Source organism: Brachyhypopomus gauderio, chromosome 7 (assembly GCF_052324685.1).
Source record: "Brachyhypopomus gauderio isolate BG-103 chromosome 7, BGAUD_0.2, whole genome shotgun sequence".
NCBI classification, from domain to species: domain Eukaryota; kingdom Metazoa; phylum Chordata; class Actinopteri; order Gymnotiformes; family Hypopomidae; genus Brachyhypopomus; species Brachyhypopomus gauderio.
The window spans coordinates 2,617,437-2,627,300 of NC_135217.1; positions in this window are offsets into that span (position 1 = coordinate 2,617,437).

A 9,864-nucleotide genomic window follows, 5' to 3' on the forward strand; every position below is an offset into this window, starting at 1 on the left:
GTAAAATGTCAACTGGTATAAAGACGAGACGTATATAGACTGACAAACAACCATCAGGTGTCGGGAAACCTAATGGGCAACAACAGGACAACATGAACTACTGCCGCTGCGGACAGAGGCGGCCGGTAGGACCCCTGTATTGTGACACATAGGAAAGAGGGCTGTGTACCCCTCCACTTACTGTAGTGAATGTGGTGTTTTGCTAAAAGTACAAATACATTTATGGCATCAGAGAAATCCAAACTTAGGTGTTCCATATAAAATGCTATCAATATCAAAAGAATGAATGTTAAGTTTGAGATTAATCCAGTTTCTAATGTCCATGCAAAAACTGTGAATATTGACATAAAAACAAAAACAAATGCTCCTTGGATTCATCTTCTGACTTACAAAAACTACATGAATAAACAAATTTTAATCTTTCAAGAAACATGGTTACAGGATATAGTGTATCTTGTTTATTATTTTAAATGAGTCTCTTTCACTTTAGACTATGGGATCTGGGCCATTTGACAATCAGTAAAATAATAATAATAATAATAATAATAAGGCCTACCCAGCTTTGTAGTCGATTAAGAAGTATTTCATGATCAACAGTGTCAAAAGCGGCACTTAAATTTAGCTGAAAAAGGACAGAGAGTTTGACTGCATCGTTATTCAATCTCAGGTAATTTACTACATTAACTAGTGCTGTTTCAGTGCTGTGGAGGCTCTGAAACCAGACTGAAAAGGGTCATTTATTATTTATCAACTTATCAATGATTTTGTTAAGAAAAGGACTGTTAGATATAGGTCGATAACACAGGTCAACAGCATTTTTGGGGCCAAAGATATTTCAACGAATTTAGGGTAACTTTGGGGTGCTGATTCTGAATATGTCATCAGTTTTGCCAGATTGGCTCAAGTTTTTGAGATTTTTCGTGAAATGTGTAAAAAAAAAGACGTAATTTGCTACACGCGCATTAACTTTATTTTATTTAAAATAGGCCAAATACACTTTTTTATGAGTCTATGTTTTTGCAGTGTATATTCACCACAAATGTAACAGAATGTGTCTGGATCGTTAAGACAACTTCTTCTTGATGAGTTCATGCTTTTCACTGGAAAACAGACAACAACATAAAGTTAGTGCAAAAATCAAGCTATGAACAAACTTTTAGAACACTAATTAAAAAAAACTATATTGAGAACTGCTCAGTTCAAGTACTAATCCCAAGAAATTAATGAGATGATGCGTCGCATTTACCAACAAGTGCTATAAATAAGATACCAGAAATCTCAAAAACCTGAGCCAATCTGGCAAAACTGATAGCATATTCAGAATCAGCACCCAAAAAGTACCCCAAATTCATTAAAATATTTTGGACACCAGTAAATTTTTTTTTGTTGACCTGTGTAATTATTGAGAATTATTGAGAATTGTGGGATCAAGAGTTCTTAATATTCCGTTTTAAGAATATCAGGGAATTCTCCCAGTTGCAGAGACTGATTAACAATCGTTAGAACATCATTAGATAATGAGCTCAGAACCTGCTTAACAAAGCATTGGTGTCACAGTGAGACGGCCCCCTACCGGTCGCCTCCGTCCACAGCGGCTGTTGTTGTTGTTTTGTGACGTCGTGTGCGTCCCTCAGGTGGGCGGAGCCCGTGATCCGTCTCACCTGAGGGTCGTTTGTTTGCCTATATATAGGGACTTGGATATTTCCGCATGACAATGATTGAGCCGTGGCCATTTTTCTCCGGTCGCGTTGTCTAAGCGAAATCAGTCATCGCAAGCGCGCGGTAAAAAAAATCGCTGTTTTCATCGGTTTGTAGGAGGTTTCTTCCCAGAGTTTTCGTAATATGACATAACTGAATGTTCGCTTTCTCTCATCCCGTTAGAAGAATTTGCATTTCGCGCTCCTGTTTCTTTTTGAGCCTGGTTGAATTTTAACTTCGCGTTTGGACCGTTCAAAAACATTGTGGGACTGTTCAAAAGATATTAATAGATACGTGGACCGTTACATTATATTCTTGTTTATTGTTTCCTTAAGTTTTATCCCAGTCTGTACAGTTTAAGGTAGTTTTTTAAGGCTCCCAAGACAACGTGTTGGTCCGATGAACCATGATAACGGCGGGCACGGACTAGCCACATGCTCAAACTAGTCAGGGTTGCCAGGTCCTACAAAAATATCCCGCACAAAGTCGGTGTAAAACCCGCCCTTCAGCAGCCTAAACTAGCCCAAAGCCCAAAGTTATTGACGGGGAGGGGGGTGGCGAGTGTTTAAAATGGAGACAAATTAAGTATTATATCACGATCGATTCTTTGTGTTGACTTGTAAATCCCGCGGTGGCCCAACTCAAAAGTAGCCCAAAAAACTGCACCCTGCGACCCCAGAATTTTTCCCCGCAGCTGGATTTTCAAACAAGCCCAATTTGGCGTGAAAACCGCGAACCTGGCAACATATGGCCACATGCTAAAACTAGCGCACATTTCTTGATCACAAGATTTAGGTTAATTGCATTAAAAAAATAGGGCCGATTTAAATGTGAATATCTTTGGACTGGCTTTATCAAATTTGACAATTGAGGCATCTTTTTTTTAGTTAAATTGTGCTGCATCTAATAAAGCTATTTAAAATGTGATTAAATAATTTTGAAAAAAAATGTCCAAGTTCCTACTATATATGTCTTGTCTTTGTACCAGTTGACCGCTGGTCATTATATCCTTAATTCGGATCTATTCACGGGTTTTTGGTTTGCGCACTTCTTCATTAAACCATTCTTTTTACCTGAGACTTGGTTGATCGCTTCCTTTTTGTTCGCACTCCCTGCCCGTCACAGAATGACCAGCCACTTTCGGAAGCCACCAGTCTCTTTTCTTTCTCCTTCGTTCGTGGTTCGCCGTGCTTTTGTGTTGTGTTTGTGGCACGGCGAGGACCAGGGCTGTCTGCCCTGGGAAAACTCTTCGTGTCTGTTGTCTGTTTGTTCTGAAGAGTTCCGCCGTGCGTTCGTGTTTGTGGCACGGCGAGGACCAGGGCGTCTTCCCTGGGAAGACTCTTCATGTTTTGTGTAGGTTAAAATGTGTACAGGTTAACGGACGTGTCGATCAGTATGCGCGCTTGTTGTGTTAAATGTTACATGTTCTGTGTGTGACGCTGTCGCTGCTCGTCACTGTCGCCTCGCTCCCCGTGTGTCTTGTGTTTTATGTGGGGAGCGACTGCGACTCTGAGCGGCGTGTCACTATTGTGTATGTGTATGTAGAGCGCGCATTTGTGGGTCCCGTCTGTTTGTTTGTACATCGTTTTTGTTTTTGTCTAGTATTAGCGTGTGTGTCTTGTCCTAGCGTGTTGTCAACTGTTTGCGTGTAATTCCACACATGCTCCTCCCCTTAAATGTGTGTTTGGGGGGGGACCGGCTGTGGTCCCGTGCCACGGGGTGTGGCACGGTGGGCGTCGCTCCCGAGGGAGGCCCTGAATAGGGTAGGGCGCATTTGTGTTTTGTGTGTGTGTGTGTGAGTGTGTTTTCTGTGCAAGTGCTTCTCCTTGGCGGTGTTCCTGGACCTTGTGGGGATCTCCACTGTCGAGGGCTGACCACGTTCTCACCACTTCAGCCCAGCGTGTTCGTTCGATTGTAGGAGAAAACAGGAGCCACCAGCCAAATTGTTGCAATGCTATCAAAAGGCTTTATTTAAAAATCAGAGATATATCTCGGGAGAATCTCAGAGACACCAACACTACCTGTGCATCAGAGAATTCTCTAAGAGTATGATTAGACGCAGTCGTTATATACTGTTTTCTCCACCCCTCCGTTCACTCTTCTATACCTTACATGGTAATGTCATCCACACGTATCACACTTCTTCTTTCTGCACCCCCAACACTTTTCCCTAATAGACTTATGGTCTCTGCCGATGGACTGATAGGCCGGAAAGAGGCCACCATCCATGAAGATGCTGTAAATTCATATTTCCTCAACGTCGGCACAATCAGGCCTACGCCTTCTGCTTTTTAGGTCTCACTCTACAGTGTGGTTTGCTCAGCATCCTCCCCCTAGGGTTCACAGCTCGGACACATCTTAGACAGTGGTTACATTTCGCTTCTACATTAAACAGTGGTTACATTTTACTTCTGTATTATGTTAAAAGGATACTGTATTATGTTAAAAGAATACTGTATTATGTTAAAAGAATAAACAAAGCATGTGTTAATTGCTAAGCAAAAAACCCCAAATCACAACACCACCTTGGCAGGAGCCACCTTGTGTTGTGGGGTGACCGGAGCCCGGTCATAAAGAGCCCCTGCCTAGAGGGCTGGGGCCCCCGGATGTTTGGGGACCATGGGGCTCTGGTCTGAAAAGCTCCTGCTGAGGAAGGAGATCCTCCCTCCTGCCCGGGGTGACCAGGAGGCCCTTGGGGCTGCTCTCCAGCCCGCGTAGGGGGTGCTCTGGGCCTCGGTCTCTGGCGCTCCTGGGTTGGGTGGAGGAGTGCACCTTGCAATGAGAGGCCCCTGGAGGGGTTGGCTCCCCAGGAGGCTGGGGTGACCCCTAGCAGAAGGCAGGGGTCAGCTCTGGGAGGAGGTAGGTCCAGGAGGTGAAGTAGCCACGCCTTGGAGAGGTAGCCTGCACACACACACATACACGAGGGACGAGAAAGGAGCCGTAGCTCCTCGTCCTCACACCTGTGGGGCTCACCAGCTGAAGGCCGGTTAGGGCGTGAGGGCCCTGTGACCGACCGGGGCGTGGTTTTGTGTTATTAACGGCCCAGTCGGTCCAGGGTCCCGCCCAAGGAGGTGAGCTGATTACCTTTTGTATAAACCTTTGTATAAACTTTAATGGTAAAACTCAGTTTACATGCTACTGTGAAACAGAACCCCGCGTTCCGCTATGTTTGAAAACGCTGGGAAGCTGGTGGGGTGGGCGTGGCTTGGTCCCAGAGGCGGTCTCAGAGCTCTGTGTCAGTACGGAATCAGTGACCAATGGAGATTGCAGAGGAACGCCTTCATCTAAGACCCTCCCACACGTGAAATGTGTTCCAAAAGTCAGAAGCAAAAAACGAAGCAGAAGCAAAGAGAGATTCCAGAAGCAAAAGACCTTACTGGGAAAATCCAAAAAAACAAAAACAATGGAACCAAAAACTTGTCAAAATGCAAACGAAAATAAGTTTCAAATAACCAATTATATTAAAAAATATACTTTTGATATATTTTTTTCTGTTTTGCATTCATAACATATACTTTCTGCTCTTGGATTTACTTTTGCTTTTGTGGAACTATTGAAACAAAAATCACACCATACCACATAAGTGACTGTATAAATCTAGAAGAAGGTTTTTTACTGTAGAATATTTTTTTTATTGACCTGTGAACTTGGCATGTCAGGCCATAGAATGTAATGTGCATATAGTGCATTGGTCTTAGTTTGTATGGCAGTATCTCCTGATTCTTACATCATCTCAAAGATCTGACAAGCATGTTTAGTTGACCATATAAGGGACTGTTTAAATCCAGAAGAAGAAGAGTTTTTACTGTAGAATATTTTTTTTATTGACCTGTGAAGTTGACATGTCAGGCAATTTAATGTACTATGCATACAGTGCATTGGTCTTAGTTTGTATGGCTGTATCTCCTGATTCTTACATCGTCTCAAAGATCTGACAAACAGGTTTAGTTGACCATATAAGTGACTGTATGAATCCAGAAGAAGAAGAGTTTTTACTGTAGAAATTTTTTTTTATTGACCTGTGAAGTTGGCATGTCAGGCGATAGAATAATGTGCATATAGTGCATTGGTCTTAGTTTGTATGGCAGTATCTCCTGATTCTTACATCGTCTCAAAGATCTGACAAGCAGGTTTAGTTGACCACATAAGTGACTGTATAAAACCAGAAGAAGAAGAGTTTTTACTGTAGATTATTTTTTTATTGACCCGTGAACTTGGTATGTCAGGCCATATAATATGTTCAGTATATTTTACTTTTGTCTTATTTCATACGGTTTTATCTCCTCATTATCACCTTTTTTTTAACTCATTTTCTGTGCCATTATTTGCTTATTGTCAAACTTTCAGGCAATTAATTAAACCAGTGTAACCCATTTGTATACTTTTGAGTACAGTGACATTTTACTGCACTATCTTCACTTGCCCTTTTTAGGCACTTAAGTTCAAATGTATGTACTTTCTGTCTTTTCCTTTCTGTCCTTGCTCGGTAATCTTTAAAATATCACTCTAACATGAAACATAATTTAGCCTACTCCAATAGACTTTTTCTTTCAGCGCTTGTAAAGGAAATTGGGTATTGGAATGATTCATAATCAATAAAGGGCATTATTAATTATTATTTTCTCTAATTAAGTAATGATAATGTATGCTTGTGTAACTGAAACTGTTCGTTCTCAAACTCTCAGTGTGGGCAGCAGGCTTATGTATGTGCGTAGTGAGCGGTGGTGTGCTCAAGGATATTTAGCAAGAGAATGAATACGCTGTCTAATGTAACTTCACTGGTAGCCATGTAAGGTTTATAACTGTTGAATGAATACGCTGTCTAATGTAACTTCACTGGTAGCCATGTAAGGTTTATAACTGTTGAATGAATACGCTGTCTAATGTAACTTCACTGGTAGCCATGTAAGGTTTATAACTGTTGAATGAATACGCTGTCTAATGTAACTTCACTGGTAGCCATGTAAGGTTTATAACTGTTGAATGAATACGCTGTCTAATGTAACTTCACTGGTAGCCATGTAAGGTTTATAACTGTTGAATGAATACGCTGTCTAATGTAACTTCACTGGTAGCCATGTAAGGTTTATAACTGTTGAATGAATACGCTGTCTAATGTAACTTCACTGGTAGCCATGTAAGGTTTATAACTGTTGAATGAATACGCTGTCTAATGTAACTTCACTGGTAGCCATGTAAGGTTTATAACTGTTGTGTGAATACGCTGTCTAATGTAACTTCACTGGTAGCCATGTAAGGTTTATAACTGTTGTGTGGCGAGGGTGGGACTAGGGGTATACCGGCTTTGAGAAGCTGTTCCATTGTTTTGAGAAGACTTTATGCATTGCTTTGTCTTGCTTCAATAAACTTGCTACTCACTTTGATCAAGACTCAGAGACTCTGCATTTTATTTCTGTCACTATTTTTCTGTCACACTCTCAACAAATGTTATTTTTCCCTATCCCTTCTGGTCATCAAATTGTCTCCAAATTTGGTTAACAGCAAGCGTGGTTTCTTTTATTTACCTCAAGTCCAAGAACTGAGAAGCTGAGCTTGAGTAGACTATCTCCATTGTGAGGACAATGAAACATAATATCAAAGGAAACAAAGAGCAGGAATAAAACACAAATTGACAAAATAACACCAATCTAAACCAAAATCCCACAGAACCTCTATAATAACTATAAAAAAGCTATAACCCTACTATTCTATACTCTGTACTAATGTATAAAAGATTAAAAAATAGTAAGTCCTTATAGATATGAGTGTGTGATGAATTAAGATATAGAATTAATATTATAATAAACATAAATACAACAAATGAAAATTATATTAAATTTTATATATTGATTGCAAAAATAAATTTAAAAGAATGCATGTTTGTTTACCCTGACATCATTTTAATCATAATTCATCAACAGCATTAATTTAAATAGCTCTGAAATTGGATGATTTTAAATTATTTGTAAATGATTAAGCAAACACACTCATACGCATAAAACCATAATTTAGAGCTTTTTATTATTATTCATTATGTGTATTGTTGTTGTTTGTCTGTATTTATTCTAATGCTTGCGCTCATAGATTTAATAAATGGCACACACACACACATATATACATATATATATATATATATATATATATATATATATATATATATATATATATATATATTGCTCAAAAAAATCAATTTCACCTGCTGTTGTGTAAATGGAATAGACAACAGGTAGAAATGAGAGGCAATTAGCAAGACCCCCCCTATAAAGGAGTGGTTCTGCACTTCTCAGTACCTATGCTTTCTGGCTGATGTTTTGGTCACTTTTGAATGTTGGTGGTCCTTTCACACTTGTGGTAGCATGAGACGGACTCTACAACCCACACAAGTGGCTCAGGTAGTGCAGCTCAACCAGGATGGCACATCAATACGAGCTGTGGCAAGAAGGTTTGCTGTGTCTGTCAGCGTAGTGTCCAGAGGCTGAAGGCGCTACCAGGAGACAGACCAGTACACCAGGATACGTGGAGGAGGCCGTAGGAGGGCAACAACCCAGCAGCAGGACCGCTACCCCCGCCTTTGTGCAAGAAGGTACAGGAGGAGCACTGCCAGAGCCCTGCAAAATGACCTCCAGCAGGCCACAAATGTGCATGTGTCTGCACAAACGGTTAGAAACCGACTCCATGAGGATGGTATGAGGGCCCGACGTCCACAGATGGGGGGTTGTGCTCACAGCCCAACACCGTGCAGGACGCTTGGCATTTGCCAGAGAACACCAGGATTTGTAAATTTGCCACTGGCGCCTTGGGCTCTTCACAGATGAAAGCAGGTTCACACTGAGCATGTGACAGACGTGACAGAGTCTGGAGACGCCGTGGAGAGCGATCTGCTGCCTGCAACATCCTTCAGCATGACCACAGCCATACAAACTAAGACAAATGCACTGTATGCACAGTACATTATCGCCTGACATGCCAAGTTCACAGGACAATAAAAAAAATATTCTACAGTAAAAAACCTTCTTCTTCTGGTTTTATACAGTCACTTATGTGGTCAACCAAACCTGCTTGTCAGATCTTTGAGACGATGTAAGAATCAGGAGATACAGCCATACAAACTAAGACCAATGCACTATATGCACATTACATTCTATCGCCTGACATGCCAAGTTCACAGGTCATCAGGCACGTGCAGAGGGGGGGGCGGAGGGTGCTGGAGCACCTGCCCCTTTGGCCCTTTCTGCCCAAAGTGCCCTTTTGTCAATTTTTGTATGTGTGAAAGTCTGTCTGTGTGGCATAATAATAATAATAATAATAATAATAATAATAATCACCATTCACATGTGAATCACGTTGATTCACATTGACCCTTACGTGCCCTCCTGACTTTACGTGACGTCAGCACGTGACCTAGGCGCTACTAAGCTGCTAACTCTAGATACGGAGAGAGAACAGCTACCGGTCCGGTAGGTAGGTTTTGCCGTGGTATTTGTTTGTGCACGCCACATTGTTTTCTTGCAAGATAACTGACAAAGTTAGTGAAGTTAGCAGCATTCTGTGTGTGTGAGACTCTACACACACTCTCACGAGTTACAGTGTGCCTGTCACTGTGTGTGTATATGTATGTTGCCAGGTTCGCGGTTTTACCGCCAAATTGGGCTTGTTTGAAAAGTCAGTCGCGGGTGAAAATTCAGGAATGTCGGGGTGCGTTTTATTACCGGACTACTTAAAAAATTACCACGACCGCCAAAAAACAAAAAAAGTGTCTGTTGTCTGCTGAGAGAGAGAGAGAGAGAGAGAGAGAGAGAGAGAGAGAGAGAGAGAGAGAGAGAGAGAGAGAGACACACACACACCCTTCCTCTATTCTCTTTCTCCCATTAAAAATGTTAAGTTTATACATGAGTTTATGAGTATCAATTAATAAAAACAGGATGGAACATTACATGTTGAAGTCATGTTTGTGTCAAAACAAATGGTTGCATTTGTTTTTTAGAAACCAAAACTACAGCTGTGAAATTAAAATAAAGAGGTGTAAGAATTGTTCCATTTTTGTCCAAGGACTCCAGGAAGAGAAGCCACAGTTAGTCCAGTGTCTAATGGGGATCTGAATTCAACTTAATACATTATCTTTCTATGTCCTAAATTAATGCAGAGCTTGAATTATAGCTTAGTGGA